We start from the raw sequence: 19,127 nt of genomic DNA on the forward strand, positions 1-19,127 counted from the left end.
TAAGTAGAAAATCTCAAAGACAGAAGTGGAGTCATTTACTCAGCAAGTATATATTAAGAACCTACTGGATGTCAGGCACTAATAAATACTGGGGATTTGGAATAAATAAAAGAGACAGGATCTCTCTGCTGCTGGATTCTGCATTATAGAGGCACAAACAGACATCAAACAAATAACCACATAATTTTAATAAGTGCTTTGAAGGAAAAATACAGGGTGAAACACGAGCGTATAACAAGGGATGTAACCTAGACTAGCTGGGTCAGAAATGGCCATCCTCAGGAAATGATATTTCTTAGATGAAATCTGAAGATAAGCTGCAATGACTGAGGCAAGGAGATGGTAGAGCATTTTTAAAAAAGATTTATTTATTTATTTTAGGAGGATCAGGGGAGGGGGAGGCAGAGGGAGAGGGAGAAAGAGAATCCCAAGAAGACTTTCCAGCAAGTGTGGAGCCCAATGCAGGGCTCAATCTCATGACCCCAAGATCATCACCTGAGCAAAATCAAGAGATGGATGCTTAATTAACTGAACCACCCAGGCTCCCTGATGCTAGAGAATATTTAAGGTGGAAAGAACAACATGTGAGAAGTGCGGGAGGTAGAATTTCAAAGACTGACAGGAGGGTAGTGTATGGGGGGGAAGGTGGTGCAATAAGAAACTGGAGGAGTAGGCGGAGTCCATGTCATGTAGGGCCTTGAAGATGATGTTACGGATCACAAATGTATCCTAACAGCAATGGAAAGTTACCAATGGGTTTTGAGCAGGAAGTGATAAGGCCCAATTTGTATTTAAAACAAGAATCAAGGGGCGCTTGGGTGGCTCAGATGGTTAAGTGTCTGCCTTCAGCTCAGGTCATGATCTCCAGGTCCTGGAATTGAGTCCCACAGCAGGATCCCAGCTCAGCGGGGAGCCTGCCTCTCTCTCTCCCTCTGCTTCTCCCCCAGCTTGTGCTCTCTCTCTCATAAATGATTAAATAAAATATTTTTTAAAAAATAAATTGAACTTTTGGGACTTCATCAAGATAAAAAGTTTCTGCACAGCAAAGGAAATAGTCATCAAAACAAAGAGGCAACCCACAGAATGGGAGAAGATATTTGCAAATGAAACTACAGATAAAAGGGGTATCCAAGATCTATAAAGAACTTCTCAAACTCAGTACACGAGAAAAGAATAATCAAATCAAAAAATGGGCAGAAGATATAAACAGACACTTTTCCAATGAAGACAGACAAATGGCTAACAGACACATGAAAAATGTTCAAAATCATTAGCCATCAGGGAAATTCAAATCAAAACCACATTGAGATACCACCTTATGCCAGTTAGAATGGCAAAAATGGACAAGGCAAGGAACAACAAATGTTGGAAAGGATATGAAGAAAGGGGAACCCTCTTACACTGTTGGTGGGAATGCAAGTTGGTACAGCCACTTTGGAAAACAGTGTGGATGTCCTCAAAAAGTTAAAAATAGAGCTACCCTATGACCCAGCAATTGCACTACTGGGTATTTACCCCAAAGATACAGACATAGTGAAGAGAAGGGCCATATGCACCCCAATGTTCATAGCAGCATTGTCCACAATAGCTAAACTATGGAAGGAGCCGAGACGCCCTTCAACAGAGGAATGGGTAAAGAAGTTGTGGTCCATATATACAATGCAATATTACTCACCCATCAGAAAGAATGATTACCCAACATTTGCAGCAACATGGACGGGACTGGAGGAGATTATGCTAAGTGAAATAAGTCAAGCAGAGAAAGACAATTATCATACGGTTTCACTCATTTATGGAACATAAGAAATAGCAGGGAGATTGGTAGTAGAAGGAAGGGAAGAATGAAGGGGGATAAACAGAAGGGGGAATGAACCACAAGAGACTATGGACTCTGGGAAAAAAACTGAGGGTTTCAGAGGGGAGGGGGATGGGGGATGGACTAGCCCGGAGATGGGTATTAAGGAGGGCACGTATTGCATGGAGCACTGGGTGTTATACGCAAACAGTGAATCATGGAACACTACATCAAAAACTAATGATGTACTGTATGGTGACTAACATAACATAATAAAAAATTAAAAAAAATAAATTTAAACAATAAAACAAGATTCAAGTTAAACTTGTGCCTCTGACCATGATGGCGTAACTGGTACTAGACTTGACTCCCGTTGAAAATCACCATGAAACTGGACAAAATATTAGAAGAAACTGTCTTCACATATTGAATAATAAGCAGTAGAGTACAGAACTTGAGATCCTTGAGAGAAAGAATACACGAATCAAGTGCCATAATCACACCACAGTTGTCCAGCCTTCCTTCCTGGAAATACTCTCCTGTTGTGGAGCAAAATGGAGCCCAAATACAGTGGTAGTTTAGCTCAGCTAAGGAGATAGAGATTAGAGGTCTGGGTTGCTGAGGTGGCTGAAATTCTTCAGGGCAAAGTGCCTGGAGAGAGGGAGCTATACAAAGAGGGAGAGCCCAGAAGTCTGCATGGCGGTTCCCTGCAGGTCCCTGACTAAGAGTTGGGCTGCACAGGTGTGCAAGATTCCACAAGGCCCTGAAGAGATCTCCTCCTGCAGGCCTGAGAGCTGAGTAATGAAAACAGGGCTCAGGCCATGCTGGGAAAAAACAACAATTCTAGCCCTGCCAGAGCCGTAAGACCTTACTGAGTATCTCAGGCATTAGGAATAAGTGTGGTAGAAGTAAGGACCATACCACAGATCACGGGCCATCCCCTTAGGCCAAATTTAAAACTAAAGTAGTCCCATCCTAACAAAGAATAAGACCAAACCTGAGAGGAACAAAAGTTACAGCAACATAACGACTTTCCAAACAAAACTCAATATCCTTTAAAAGCATATGGCATTATTGAAACTGCTTACAAAATTCCATTTTGATGTCCAGCATACAATAAATGATTATTCGACATGTGAAGAAACAGGAAAATGTGACCAATAAACAAGAAAAAAAATCCCTCGATAGAATATGACCCCAAGAGAACCCAGATTTTCAAATTACTTGACAAGGACTTGAGAACAGCTATTACAAATATGTTTAAGAACTTAAATGAAAATGAATCATAATGAATGAACATATGAAGAATCTTAGTAGAGAGATGGAAACTATAAAAAAAGAACATAGTAGAAATTCTAGATCTTGATGGCCTTAATATCAGATTAGAAACGTCATTAGAAAGGATAAGTGAACTTTAAGATAGAGCAAGGTTAATTGTCCAATCTGAAGAACAGAGAGGATAAACAGGAAGGAAGGAAGGAAGGAAGGAAGGAAGGAAGGAAGGAAGGAAGGAAGGAAGGAAGGAAGGAAGGAAAAGAGGAGAGAGAAAGAGAGGGAGGAAAGGCAGAACTTCAATGACTTGTGGGAAAACATCAAGCAGTATAACCTATGTGTAATTGGAGTCTCAGGAAGACAGAATAGAGAATAGGAAGAAAAAATTTATTTACAGAGCCTAGGTTTCGGTGAACACCAAGTAAAATGAATGTAAAAAGCAACAACACTTAGGCACATCATATTCAAGGCATTGATAATCACAGATAAATAAAAAAAAATCTTGATAGCAGGCAAAGAAAAGTAACATACTATATTCAGGAAGCAGAAAATAATGGATAACCTCTTTTCATAAATAACAGAGGACAGAAAAGAAAGGAACCCAAGGGAAGGGGAAAAAAACACAGCTTAGATTTCTATGCCCAATAAAAACATATTTCAGAAATGAAGGCAAAATAAAGGCATTTTAAGATAAATGAAAACAGAATATGTTGCCAGTGGTCCTGCACCAGAAATGGAAGTTTTTCAGATGGAAAGAAATGACACCAAATGGAAATACGTCTACAATTAAGAGTGAAAAACAGTAAAAATGGAAAATATGTAGGTATGAACAAAATATTATATATTTTTTCTATGCATAAAATGTTTACAACTCACATGAGGGTTTAAAGCAAAAGTTACAACACCATATTGTGGATTTTAGAATGTATGTAGCTATAATATGTATCATAACAATAGCACAAAGGATGGAGGGATATAGAGGGGCACAGATTGCTGCAAAATTTTTACTTTTTAGGTAAAGTATTATAATATAAACTCTAAGTTGACTATGATAAGTTAAAGGCGCATATTATTATCCCTGGAGCAACCAATAAAAAATAATGCACAGAATTATAGCTTTAAAGTCAACAAAGGAAATAAAATGGAATACTTAAAAATGTTAAGGCAATAAATGAAGAACAACAACAGAAAAGATGAGAGACAGAATAAGTAACAAAATGGTAGGCTTAAATCCAATCATATTAATAAGCATATTAAATAAATAGGCAAAAATTGTCAGCAATAAAAATAATCAAGAGACAATAACTATATACTGTCTATAGGACAAGCACTTTATTATTTTTTTAAAGATTTTATTTATTTATTTATTTGAGAGAGAGCACACAAAAGTGGGGGGAGGGGCAGAGGGAGAGAGAGAAGCAGACTCCCCACTGAGCAGGAAGCCCAATGTGGGGCTCAATCCCAGAACCCTGGGATCATGACCTGAGCTGAAGGCAGATGCCTAACTGACTGAGCCACGCTGGCACCCAGGACAAGCACTTTAAATATAAAGACAGAAATAATTTGAAAGTAAAATAATAGAAAATACGAACTATACAAATAATAAGCATAGGAAAGATGAAGTGGCCATATTAATATCAGGCAAAGATTTCAAGACAAGGAATATTACCAGAGATAAAGAAGGACATTTCATAAATAATAAAGACTCAATTCAGCAAGAGATGCAACAATCATAAATGCATATGTGTCTAATAACAAAATTTCAAATTACATGAAATAAAAATGACAGCACTAAGGAGAGGAATGGCCAAATCCACAATCCTAGATGTAGATTTTTGACAACCTTATCTCAGTAATTCAGGAAACAAACAAAATTCTGCAAGGATATAGATGATCTGTAGATTATCAATCATTCCACTGTCATTTATAGAATTCTACACCCAATGAAGATGGAATACACTTTCTTTTCAAGTGCACATGAAATGTTCACCAAGATAAACCATCCGCTAGACCAGAAACCAATTCTCAATAAATTTCAAAAGGCTAAAACTTTATAGAATATGTACACTAATCACAGCAGAAATAAATTAGATATCGATAATAATAAGATATCTCTGTATGCTCTCAAATAGTTGGAAGTTAATGGCATGCTTCTAAATAGCCTGTGGGTCAAAGAGGATCATAAAGACAATTAGAATATGTTGAATTTAATGATAATGAAAACACAATATCAAAATCAAAAGTGGGAAATTTCTGAGTTTAAATGTACTTTAAAAAAAGGTTAAATGTACTTATTAGAAAAGAAAGATTCAAAACCAATGATGTAAGCTTCCATCTCAAGAAACTAGTAAAGGATGAACAAATTAAACCCAAAGTAAGTAGAAAGGAGAAAATAATAAAGATAAGAACAGAAATCAATATAATGTAAAACAGACAATACAGAAATGAACAAAGCCAAAGGCAGTTCTTTGAAAAGATTAATAAAATTGATAAGCCTCTAGCAAGAATTCTTGAAACTACAAAAAGGGACATCATTACAGATCCCACAGACAACCAAAAGATAATACAGGGATGTTTTTTAAAATTTAGCAACTTAGATGACACGGACAAATTCTTTGAAAAACAATTTTAAAAAACGGTCACAAGATGATATAGAAAATATAAGTACTATGTATCAGAGAAACTGCATTCTTTGTCAAAAGCCTTCCCACAAGGAAACTAAGTCCACATGGTTTCACTGGTATACTCTATCAACCATCTAAGGGAAAAATAATTCAAATGCTACACAAATTCTTTCAGAAAATAAAGAGGAAGAGTACTTCTTCACTCATTTTGTGAGGCCTGCATAACTTGACATCCTAATCCCCGTAAAACTTTATAAGAACACAGCAGGCCAATATCCACCATGAATATAGATACAAGAAAACCCTTAACAAAATAGTATTGGACTGAGTCCATTATATATTATCCATAGAAAAGGGATAATATATCAATGGCCAAGTATGACTTATGCCCATAATATAAGGTTGGTGTACATTTGAAAATTGATCAATGTAATTAAACCATATTAACAGCTTTAAAGCACAACAATATGATCATCTCACTGGATACAGGAAAAAAATTGAAAGAATTTTTTAAAATGTAAATGTTTAAAATAAATTGTCAGCTAACAGAAATAGAAGGAAAATTTTTCAATTTAATGAAAGGAATTTATGAGAAACTTAGAGAAGACATCATATTGAAGAAGATTGGGGACAAAGTTAGGATGTCCATTCTTATCACTCCTATTCAACATTATACTAAAAGTTCTGCCCAGGGCATTAAAAAAGAAAAAAGAAACAAAAGGCATGAAGAAAGGAAAGAAGTAAAATTATTTGCAGACAAAATAATTGCTTATATAAAAAACCCTAGGAACAACTATTAGGTGATAATAAGTGAATTTAGAAAGGTCATAGGACACAAGGCCAAGAGACAAAACTCAATTATATTTCTATACACTAGCAGCAAAAAATTGGAAAATGAAATTTTTTTAAAAAATTAAAATTTTCATTTAAAATAGCATCAAAAGCAAAAATATTTTGGAATAAATTTGAGAAAATATATGTAATACATTTGCACTGAAAACTATAACACATTCCTGAGGGAAATTAAAGATCTAAACAAATGTAGACACACATCATGTTCATAGATGAGAAGCCTCAATATTTTTAAGATTTTAATTCCTCTGAAATGGATCTATACATTCAACACCACATTTCCAATTATAATCACAAACATTTTTAAATGCAAATTAATAAGCTGATTCTAACGTATACGGAGATGCGAAGACCTAAAATAATCTTTGAACAAGATGAAAAAAATTGGGAGATTCACACTTCTCACTAAAATGCCACAGTAATTAAGCCAGTGTAGTACTGGCCAAACGATAGATCAATGTAACAGTATAGTGAGTTTCTCATTTCCACTAAGGACAAATTGATAGAAAAGTGATCATACCTAAAATTGTTCTAAGAAAAGTGAGTTACCTGGGGTACAAGAAGAAAACCTCTCATGCATGTCAACAGTTGGTATTCTGTGCAATAATTAATTGCTACTTCTAATACTACAAAGAAGAGGAACATTGAAAGAGAGGCATCAATTGTAGAGATGACAGTGACCATCACTATTTCTATTCTTAATGCGTGTGCATCTTATTTCATATCTGACTAAATAAAATCTATTTCTTTTATGAAATGAAATATTCATGCAAAAAAATGGGCTGTATTCAATATCTGTCAATTGAACTCAAGTTTCATCATAGCAGAAATTTTAGAATTTAGAGATGCCTTTAGAAAATGAAGAATCATCTTTATAACACAAATAATCATCCCATACATTGTTGATTTGGAAAGTTCCCATATTATTAACTCTGTTTAAGTAATTTTATGATTATGATGGAGGTCAGGTTGCTGCTGATTGCAATGAGAATGGTGATTACTTCATAGAAATGTGGCCAATGTGCCTTGATTGTGCCAGGGTGAGATCATGACCTCACTAGAGCAAACTGGGAATTTCATAATGATGGAAGATCCCCACGTTCAATTTGATTCAGTATTTCTTTTCTAACTCTGTTACAGGAAGTTGCACATGGTGTATCTCCTTGTGTCTGCTTCCTTACCAGATTATGAGGATTTGAGGACACAGACACGAAGTTACTTGACTTTGAATCCCCAGTGCCGAGCACAGGACTTGACCTATGAGAACCCAGAAGATAGACTTCCAGTAGGAGACCAGGAATTTTCAGCAACACAGATTTCAGCTGGGTCCTAAAGGATGAGAAATTTCCCTGGAACATTCCTGGTAAAAGGACCAGACTGGACGAAGCTGACAAGCACAAGATGCCCTAAGCCGTTTAGTTTGGGGGAGGAAGCACAATAAAGAATAGGTAGAAGCTGGGACTAGAAGGTTTAAGTTGGGACCAGTTGTTCTGATGTCAACAGAATACAATTTAATCTGATTGTTTTCTATCTCTTCCTACAGAAAGCCAAATACCCATGCCCTCCTGACCGCAAGGGGACAGCATTTGCTGAACAGCTTCTTGCTTCCTCCCCAGACTAAAAGTGGTTTAGAAATAGGAAATAAGATAACTAATCAGTCACTGTGGAGCCACATACCTTGTACTACTGTGGCTGACAAATTTTATCAGAGTCCTTGAATAGAACAGCATGTTTCACACTCAGGTTGTAATAAATGTTGCCAGCAGCCACTGAGTGCTTGTAGACATGCATCTATACATCAGATCTTATCAGCAAGGGCACCCAAGGCATTTTCAGTCTCAGTGTGGGGAGATACTTGGCTTATCCTGTGCATAAAGCCTTGGGACATTTCCAGTAGAAGTCAGCCTTTTGATTTGTAGAGATACTGCAGTAGATTAATCCATGCCAGTGCTGTTCAGTGGGGTCCTAACATTCTCACAACAGCTCAGAAGGCCACAGCACATCCTTTTATATAAGCTGCTTTCTACAACAGTGATGGAGGATGGGGACGTCTGCAAACTCAGGACAGAAGTCGTCATTTCTGCCCATTTTCTTATTCCAGAAATGACTCCAGCAGGAGCTTCTCCTGGCAATCCTTGCAGATTTGGGGCTGGGGTAGAAACGGATTAGAGAGAGGATGAGGGACCATAGCAGACAAATTTTGCCACCCAGATCATTTCCCTTGTCCTTCTTCTCTAGTTTCCTTTCCAAAAACCTCCTTTGCATCATTCAGGTCAGGTCTTAAAATTCCTCTCTCTCTCTCGCCTCTGATAGATGTTTGGCATCAATGGATGTGTTTGCCCTTAGCCTTTCTTCTCTTGGATGTGCTTACGATGACTTTCTAAAGGTCCGTTTTCCACCCCCACATGTCCACTGCTATGTAGGCTCTCTGATGGCAAGAGCTTTGCCTGTCTGGCTCACTGTCATCTCCCCAGTGCTGGTACAGCCTGGCATGTAATAGGCACTCAATAAAAATTCACTGGACAACTGGGTGAGCAGCCTGAGTCATTTCTGAGATTTGCCTCCAAATTCTCTCCAGCCATCACATGGAAGCAGTGAAGACAGGCTCCTCTGTGTGACCCAACCCGAAGGTTGTGGATTAGGGGAAAGGGCTCAGCAGCTCCTTTTCTCTTTTCATCCTTACAAACCCCTATCCCAACAGGTTGTCTTCCCTTGCTGCCTTGTCTCCTTCTCTAGGCAGATCGCTGGGTTCCTCCCAGAGAAGAAATGCCCCCTTTATGAATCAGAGCTCTGTCCCACACAGTGTTTGGCAGGAGGACCCACTTTGAATCAGAGCAGCTGCTGCTTATGCTGGCGTAGTCCAAGCATACAAGAGTTTATTTAAGAAGCTGCCGTCCTTAGAGGAATTACCTTGTAAATAGCAATCACATTATTTTAGAATGCAAAACTACCTTATAACTTCCCCTGGTTTCCTAGTGCGTTGAAGAGAAAATCTGAACTAGTCACTGTGATCTAGGCGGCCCTGTCTAACTCTGTACCTAACTCATGGTCCTGCTATACTGGCCTTCCCTCGTTTTCATTTCTTGTCCAGGCTCTCCTCCGCCTTGCGGCCTTTGCATGTGATGTTTCCTCCACCTGGGTTGCTCTTTCCTCAGTATCTGCCTGTGTAACTTCTACACGTTACATGCTGCTTTCAAGGGGTCTTCTCAATATAAAGGCGCCACTATTACCATCTCAGCACCCTTTTATATTCCTCATAGAACTTTTCACAAATTGCAATTTATGTATCTAATTATTTATTATTTAAACCAGCCTTTCCCAGTGGGCTAGCTAGTCCTCAAGGGGAAGGACTTTGTTTTTATTACCTCTGCACCTCTCGCCATGCTGTGCAGTGACTGGCACGCAGACGATTCTTAAGGAAATGGGCAGTGGACAATCCAAGGCTGGGGGTTTCTGGCTTTTTCCGTCTGTTCCCACGTGGCCTCTCCAGCCTGGATGTATCAGTATCCTAAGGCTGCTGTAATTAAGTTCCATGCATTGCGTGGCTTGAACCAACAGAAATTTATTATCTCATGGTTCTGGAGGCCACAAGTTTGAGATCAAGGTGAGGGAGGGCATGATCCCTCTGAAGGCTCTAGGAAAGTATACTTCCTTGACTCTTCCCAGCATCTGGGGGTTGTGGCCAGCAGTGTTCAGCGTTCCCTGGCTTGCAGATGCATCACCCCAATCTCTGCATCTATCATCACGTGATTTCATCCCCTGTCTGTGTCTCTTCTCCTCTTCTTATAAGGACATAAATCAGATTGGATTTAGGACCTACCCTACTCTGGGATAATCTCATCCTAACTTATTACATCTACATCTATTTCTAAATAAGTTTACATTGTGAAATAGACGCGAACTTCTGGGGAACACTTTTCAACTGAGTACACTGGTCTTTGTGCCGGGCGGGACTCGAGCATGGGGACATCTTAAAACGTAGTGTCTAGAACTGCACTCTTGAGGCCATGACTGGCACCAACGGTGCAGTGGGGAGAGCCTCTGGCACTGGCCGACTGCAAGAGAGCTAAGAACCCTTCCTACCTCTTCCTTTTATAGTGTCGGATATATACAGTCATTTGTATTCCAGAAAAGACTGTTATTTAGCCATTCTTACCTCAATGTTAATCCCTCAACACAGAGAAAATGATCCTGCCAAAGGGAAAGGGAGATTAAAAATGAGGCGAATTACTCAATTGTTAGCGCTATAACTACAGGCTAAATCAACATGCACAGACAGAACCAGCATTGCTTAAAATTGGTTCAAAAATCCATCTCTGTGCTAAGGGAAGCAACACATTGTACAGCATGCCATTAGGTCACTTGTCCATCTTGTTCAGTTACAGCAAGTTCAAGGTCAAGCCAGAATTCAGCAGCCTAACCTGACTGTGGCCGAGTTGAACGTTGTTTTTTTCTGAAGTTGCTAGGTGTTGGTGGCATTTTCCTCTCTGAAGACTTGACAGTAAGTCTCATGAATTCCTAGCCCTGGAATAACTTGAACTCTGCCCTTTCTAGATGGTACTCATAACCCAGAGAAGTCTTTTACCTTTGTTAAAATCAAACACAATCGGAGGCCAGACGGAAAATCTCCTGAGAGACTTACAGTTTAGTTTAGTTACACAAGCGAAGCTTACTTTAGCCTATTTTGCAAGACAAGTGAGGCTAACTTGACCTGGGTCACTTCTCGCAAGTGAAATTTAACTTGTTTCCCAAAAGTGATATGAGGTAACCGCTAACCAATTTCCTTCAAGAAAATTCCAATATTAATCAATCACTGTGGAGAATAAATGCTCACTACCTCCACAATATATAAGATGCCTTATAACGATATACCCCTGAGCCTCATTCCAGGTTTTGGTTGGAGGGCTCCTGGTTTGCAAACTGTTGTTTTGGTGTGTGTACAATAAACTTTTACTAGGGGCGCCTGGGTGGCACAGCGGTTAAGCGTCTGCCTTCGGCTCAGGGAGTGATCCCGGCGTTCTGGGATCAAGCCCCACATCAGGCTCCTCTGCTATGAGCCTGCTTCTTCCTCTCCAACTTCCCCTGCTTGTGTTCCCTCTCTCGCTGGCTGTCTCTATCTCTGTCGAATAAATAAATAAAATCTTTAAAAAGAAAATAAACTTTTATTAACGACCATGTCAGTGATTCACTGGTCTATTTTGGGCTTTTTTTCCCCCTGAACTTTGGATACATTTTCCCCCAAGAAAGTTTGTGCATAGACCCCTAAGTTCCCCTAGGTTCTTGGATACTTGGTGGGATTGTATCAACAAAGGTAACTGAGAAGTCCTTGAGGGCAGGAAAGAATTTAAGCAGGAAGGACCTAACCCTTTGTGGACCAGATGACGTTTCACAGTTGTGGGGCATTAACACTGCTGACATCTAAGGATCAGCTAGGATTTGAGGGCCGGAATGAGGATCATTTAGTTCAACCTTCTCATTTTTCAGACAAGGAAAGTGATAGGGGAAGGAACCAGCTCAAGGACACATTAAGGGCTTTTAGCTGAGCTGCTTATGGACTCAGGTCCCTTGACACCAGTCACCTTTTCACTACTTGCAACAGCATCCGGAACAAAAATACAGGTGCAGAGAAGTGAACCCAGCTCTCACATATATCTGCTATGATTGAACTGGCATTCTCTAATCCCTGTCCCCCGCCCCCCCCCCAAGATCAGGTCCATTAATGCAAAGGCTAAAATCTGGGGAGACTTACTGGCTTGAAAAAGCATTCTCTAAACATTTCTTCTCCCTGCCCCCATCTCTACCATCCATTGGCAATTCCATTAAAAATAGCTTTGACTTAAAATTGGCCTGGGGATCATCAGTCTGCAATTATATAAGCCCTCAACTGAACATATTATCATACCAAGTAAAACCCAGATGACTACGGTGGGGCTACGCTGCCTGAGCTGAGAGCCAAACCCCTGTTGGGTGTGCGGATGCAATGAGGATTGCCCGGACCTACAGACACCTCACCTGGGCTGGAGCGTGTGCGTGTGCGTGTGCGTGCGTGTGTGTGTGCGTGAGGGGGTGCTCCAGAGACCAGGAGGTGAAACTTCCTTCTCTCAGCCTCTATGTGTCGTGGCCAGGCAGGGCTGACAGGAAGTGGACTTGCAGACTCCAGGTGGGGCTGCTGAACGAGGTCTGGTTTCCTGTGCGATATGAGCAGGAGTTCCCTACACAGACAGAACTTGAAAGACAGAGCCCCAGATTCTGAAGACAGCTCCGCTCTAAGAGCGCTCAAAGATCTTATCCATACACCTCTGCCCTTTTTTCCTCAGATGAAGGACCCGCAGCCCCGTCAGATAAAGAGACATCCAGGAAACACTCAGCAAGGCAGAGGAAGAGCTGGGTGTAGGCACCAAGGCACTTCACTCCGTGTCCAATGGGCTTTCCTGATACCGAGCTTCAGGCTGTATAATCTCTTCTTTCCCCACCCTCCCCCTCCAAAATTTGAGAAAGGAGCCCCTTCCTCCAATAAGGTGCTAAAAAGTGAATTTTTGCCAAGAGTAATCCAGATACAAGCATTTCATTGCTAGCTACTTGCCCAGGGTAGTGAACTGGTTAAAAGAAGGGATTATTTTTTTTTTCTGGGCACCCCCAACACGGGGCCTGATCCCACAACCCTGAGATCATGACCTGAGCCGAAATCATGAGTTGGACCCTTAACCGACTGAGCCACCTAGGCACCCCAAAGAAAGGATTCTTTTGATTTGAAGCCCAGTGCCTCAGTTTCCCCATCTGCAGAATAGGTACAATAATGGCTCTCCCTTTACAAAGTTCTTATGAGCAGTAGATGAATGAATTCACGTGAAGCACTTAGCACAATCCCTGGCACACAGTAGGTACTGATCACCTCAAGCTGCTAGTATTACTACGAAGCCCAGACACGAGGAGAAGGCCGACTAGAAGAGCAGAAATCAGGAACTCCAGCAGGAGGGAAAGGCTATTATGAGAGAATATGAAAATGACAGGTGGTTGCAAAATGAAGAGTAAATATGACTTACAAACAAATCCTGGGTACAGTTTAAAACAAGGTATTAAGGAGAAACTTCTTCAGGCCAACAAAATGTCTGTGATCCTGCATACATGCTGTCCTTTAAGAGGGAGGAGGCCATGGGGAAGACATCGGTGTTAGTCATTCCCCAGCATCCCCCCAGCCTGATGCCCAGTAGGGCTACAACAGGCAGATCACAAGTGCTGCGTGCTTACTACCCTGCTTCCACTCACGTTCTTCTCTTATTCTGGAACAAGGATGATGGACGAGAACCACCTACAGCTGAGGAACCTACCCAAACATGTTCTGGGATCTTCCAAAGCTGCTCTGGAGTCCTCCCTGCCTAGAGCTCAGTCCCCTCAGCTCTGGCCACCAGGAAGCCCTGTGTGCAAGTCTTTGTTTCTCTTCTTGTGGGATCATCCTTCCAGAGGATAATTCATTCTCAAGAAGGGATGCCTGTCCCTTAACAATCTGTCCATCATGTCGCCAAAAAAAAAAAAAAAAAAAGCCCCCAAAAGACATCTTAAGAAGCCTTTGAAGCTTGTCTTACCCTCAAGTTTGGGACTCTCAAGAGGAACCGGGGTTGGGGCCTAGGATGCTGGATGGGAGCAACAAGATGATGCAGGTAGAAAGAACACATGAAGGGGTACACACACACAACACACACACACACACACAAATAAACAACCGGTCTCCTCTGCACACAGTAAAACATAGCTTTGCTGGATGCAGCCATTCAAAGATTATCCTTTCCTTAAATATTTGGACCTGGAATGAGTTTGGACTTAATCTCCTACCATATAAAATCTCTAAGGGAAAGAAATGTTGGGCAATTCATGTATCTCGAGCTTTCAAGAGCTGTCAATGCAGGGATCCTATAGGACATTGCTCAGCAAAGTCCTGCAGCTTCACTCTTTCATTTAAGTGCAAGTGTTTTTGTTGGGAATTATTTGTTTCTATGCGACATCTTTTGCTTTTAGGAAATCAGCAATTTGGGCAGAGAAGCAGTGTTTTTCCTTCTACTCTAGTGGCAAGAACACTAGATAAAAAGTCCTATTTCCAAGGATACCCCCTAAGTCACTCAGACCTTAGGGGCAAAAGCACTTTCTTTTTTCTGCACATTGATTCCTTCACTAGGCAAATGGAATCATTTGACCTGCTTTCCCCTATATGGACACTGCAAGTCTTCATGTTTCTACAGGGAATTAGGGAACCTTTGGAAGGGGCTCGCTATAGTCAAGCAACTCTGGGGATCTCATTGCTATGGACTAGATTGTGTTCCCCCCTCAAAATTCATATGTTGAAGCCCTAACACTCCCCAAAGTGATATTAGGAAGTGTGTATTGGGGGAGGGGTGGTAAGTTGGGTTTAGATGAGGTCATGAGTGTGGAACATCCACAGTGGGATCAGTGCCCATCTAAGAAGGGGAAGAGACACCACAGCTCTCTCTCTCCACCATGCAAGGCAGTAGCAAGAAGGCAGCTGTCTACACCTCTGGAAGCACGTTCCCTCCAGACATCAAATCCGTCAGCACCTTCATCTTGGGCTTCCCAGCCTGCAGAAACGTGAGAAATAAATATCTATTGTTTAAACCATCCAGTCTAGGGTATTTTGCTACAGCAGTCCAAGCTCAGACACGCTCACCTCTGATCTCTCACCCCAAGAATCATATAATGTCCCAGCTGGCAGGCTGCTTCAGATCTCCTCCAGTTTAATTTTATGGAGGATGAAACCAAGGTGTGGAGGGAAGAAGTAAATTGCTAAAAGACACACACAGGGGCTGATGGGAATTCTCAGATCGGAAGCTCAAAACAGTGGAATGTAGCCGTTGTGAATGGGAAGCTCTGGAGTTACGGCTTGAATTCTGGGTGTGCCACCCGCTACTGTGTAGCCTTGCACTAATTATGTTACACCTCACCACCAGTTTCTCACTCTACGCTGAGGATGATAATCCTTTTATGGGTTGTTGTAAAGATGAAGTGAAATAATACTTAGCACACTGCCTGGCAAATAGTGGTATGAGTGCTAGCTCCCTGTGGGAGGGACCAGTAAAGACACAGGCTCCCCTTCCATAGTGTAGAGCTGTTGCTGGAACGTGGGTGACAGGCCCTCTTGCCTTTAGGGAGGGCCACATGACTGAGTGTTCCCCGGAGGAGTGCAGGTAGAAGCGATGTGTGCCACTGCCGGGCCAGGTGGCTAAGAACAGGTGTGAGGTCTGCCCTCCTCTACTGGTTGGATTATGCCAGAACAACTCTGCGGCCCCCAAATGGTGGAGTTGCAAGACGGAAGCAACCTCCCTCCCTGAGTAATGGCTTGGAGGAGAACTGCCCATCCAGAACATTAGACTTTGCATGAGTAAAAAATAAACTTTTACAGTGTAAGCCAAAGAGCTCTGGGGGCTGTTACAGCAGCTAGCATGAAGCATCCTAACTGATACGCTACTGCTATTATTACTAGAGTATAGAGTAGACATATGTCCAGGAAATGAGGGAAACTGGAGCGTTTAACCAGTGTGACTCTTGCCTGTAACTTCTGAGTTTAAAGGTGGGAAAGGTGAGCGTCTGCAACACCTCTGCTTACACTAATCCTCGCGCTCAAAGGCCTGCATTCTCGTGCTATCAAGCAGCAGAGGGCAAAGAGGCAGAGTCCAGTCTAGCTCTGTCCTCCCTGGGAGCTGACATAGCCTTCCTGATGAGCAATAAGAGGATTCCAAATGATCTCAGCCCTGGCAGTACGCTCCTGTAAAACCCTTTCAAGCCTGGTAAGAGAATTAGGAACACTGCAGGAAGGGCAACAGCAGGGGGGGATTCAGACGATCTGGGCTTCCCTTCACCGTTAGCTGGCTTCTAACCAGCCATATAATTGAGCCTTAGTTTCCTCATCTGTACAATGAAAGACTGAAGGACAAAGGATCCTTTCCCCTTTAATGACCTGAGATTTTTACAAGTCCATCCATTCAACAAACATTTATTGAACCCTGTGCTGGGTGCTGGATGTACAAAGATCTTTAAGAGATGGTGTTTGACCTCAAAATGCTCACAGTCTGGAAGAGATGTGCCTGCCGTGGGGTCAGGTGTGATGAGGTGGCTTTAGTGCAGCATTCTCTGGCTATCTGGCTGCGTATAGGCTTCATTTATTACCTTGATATAAAATAGAGGCAAAAGAGAATAAGGGTTATTCACAAGGCAAGTACCCTAAGAAAGGTGTTCATTCTGGAACAGCCCAGAATCTGCAACATGGCAACAACTCAGAAAAGTCTCTCTCTCTTTCCCCCCGTAGTAACACAAAAGCACTGCATTTTAGACCCCACGAGGAGCCTCTTATCTCATACTGCCTCGTAGGCAAAACCAAGGCCTAGAGAGATTAAAGAGTTCATCTGAGGTCATTTACCTGAAGATGGGGTCAGGTCCAGATTCTCTTTGTCCATCATCTTGAGTCATGGCCTTGGAAATGAGGGCCATGGGGGTCCAGGTGAATGTCACCCAGTGCCAGACCACCCAGACTCCTCGCTTGGAAAACCTCTAGCTTTCTTTAGTGGACATCCACGGTTCTGATGTATGGTTGCTGACAAAATTCTGGACCAGTTACCTCCTAAAGACTTCCAGTCTCAGTTTTCACATATTACACCTCTTTTGATTATGTTCAAAACTCCAGAACTGCAAACTAGTGATGCAGTCAAACAAGGGTAGGGGTGGAGTGTGGATTGTGAGCCAGAGCCAACAGCCACCTTCTGGTTGAAAAGAGTCAACCTTCTGAGGAAAACAAAAAGCCCCTTCCTCTGTTGCCATGGGAACAGCTCAGCAACGTTAGGGATGCTATGCAGGAGGCTGCCTTGGAGCAGAGCTGGGGAGAGGGCTTTCTTGCCAATGAGGCAGGAAGGCCATTTGCGAGAGAAGGCAATCCTGTCAGCGCTCCTGATTGTGTGTGTTGGGGGAGGGGGGCTGGGAGTGGTTCCCCAGCCTCTAGCCCTAGGGCATCTTTTTACCTAGCATTGCCCAGCTGGCAAGAAAAGGGGTCATGACCCAAAGCTCACATCAAATGATTATGGAGTAGGGTTCTCTACTTAAAGACTCAAAGTCACTGAGGAGAAGAAGCCTCCTCACTCCGCTGGTACAGCTGTCTCCCTGTCCCACCAGGACAGGGTGACAGGGCAGCTGTTGTCTGAAGAAGCCAGAGATAACCAGAAAGAGAGCCATATCAGAGATCTGGTGGTACAGGGGACGGGGCATAAATGGAGACTGCGAGCAGCCACAAGCCTCCCGTGTGACTTTGGAATCTGTTGTGACCCCCACTCCCAAACCACACATTCACACAATGGCTGACAACGATTATTGTCTCCTGACCCATATTTTCGTTTGCTCTGTTTCATGGAAGACTCATTTCTCAGCCCACTGCCAGCTGTTTATGACTCAGACACCCGCCTGGGGAGCACATCCCCCACCCAGCCCTTAGGAAGAGCTCCAGCTTTCCTGGCCAAGGGCAGCAGGGGTGGCAGGGCAGGGGGCAGATTCTGGTGGCATAGCAGCTAAACACATGTGCTCTAATGTCAGACAGGCCTGGCTCCGTGACCTCCGTCAGGACAGTAAGCCTCAGAGTCTCAGCCTCCTCATCTGTAAATTGGGTGGTAATACCACCTATCCGTAGGATTACTGGGAATATTATCTATTGCATGGATAGCATTTAGCTGAGAACCTGGAGCATAACGCAAATTCAATACATGTAGACTTTGCAAAAGAAAAAAAAAATTTAGACTAAATAAACTTTACAGTTTTCCCAATTGTAGGAATCTGTGATTTCTATCTCCACTTCTCTAAAACAGAAATGTATATGGCTACCCTCCGTGGTTAGGATTATTTCAACTATTTCTTTAATGTCTTCTTCATTCTCTCCTTTTCTTACTCACCTTTACTTATAGTTGCTTACGTGGAAAACAAAACCCATGGGAAGAACTACAACACAAGGTATCTGGTGGTAGGAGACTACGGGGAGGTCTACTTTTCATAGAGGAAATACTGTAAAATATTTCTAAAAGTGGGGTTATTCAACATTCTATGTAAACTCCACCTCTCTTTCTGACAACAATTTTAGAGGTCTTAAACATTGCCTAACTTCAATTATCTTTTCCACAGAAAATTTATTTTCAAGTCTCCACCTCCAGGTCTGGCCTCCCTCCCAGACTCTGGGCCCCCTGGGCCAGCATACATGCCTTTGGATGAGCCAGAAGAATCCATAATTAATCAATGGCTCATGATGTATCACTGTTTACAAAGCCCTACCACACTTGTCTCATTTAATCCTCAAAATAACCCTGTGATAGGACTACTAACATCATCACCCCCATTCTACAGAAGAAACAACTGAGACAAATTGAAAGGCCTACCTACCCCATTGCCGTTTCAGTCGGTAGCTCATTGGAAACACTAGGAATTTGAACGCAGGTGTGCCGATGCCACTTCAGAACAAGTTTCTCCCAGGGTAAAACGTCTGGACACCCACGCCGATTATCTCTCCACTAAATCTCGTGGCTCCTCCAGCCTCTCTGCAGTGACAG

At 42.1% G+C, this 19,127-nt stretch overlaps 1 protein-coding gene across 3 annotated transcripts in view; it reads right to left on the minus strand.

Moving 5' to 3' along the window:
- SLC8A3 (solute carrier family 8 member A3) overlaps positions 1-19,127 on the minus strand; it is a 135,673-nt gene that overhangs the window by 54,412 nt on the left and 62,134 nt on the right. The window lies entirely within an intron of this gene.

Source organism: Ailuropoda melanoleuca, chromosome 14 (genome assembly GCF_002007445.2).
Source record: "Ailuropoda melanoleuca isolate Jingjing chromosome 14, ASM200744v2, whole genome shotgun sequence".
Taxonomy (NCBI): Eukaryota; Metazoa; Chordata; class Mammalia; order Carnivora; family Ursidae; genus Ailuropoda; species Ailuropoda melanoleuca.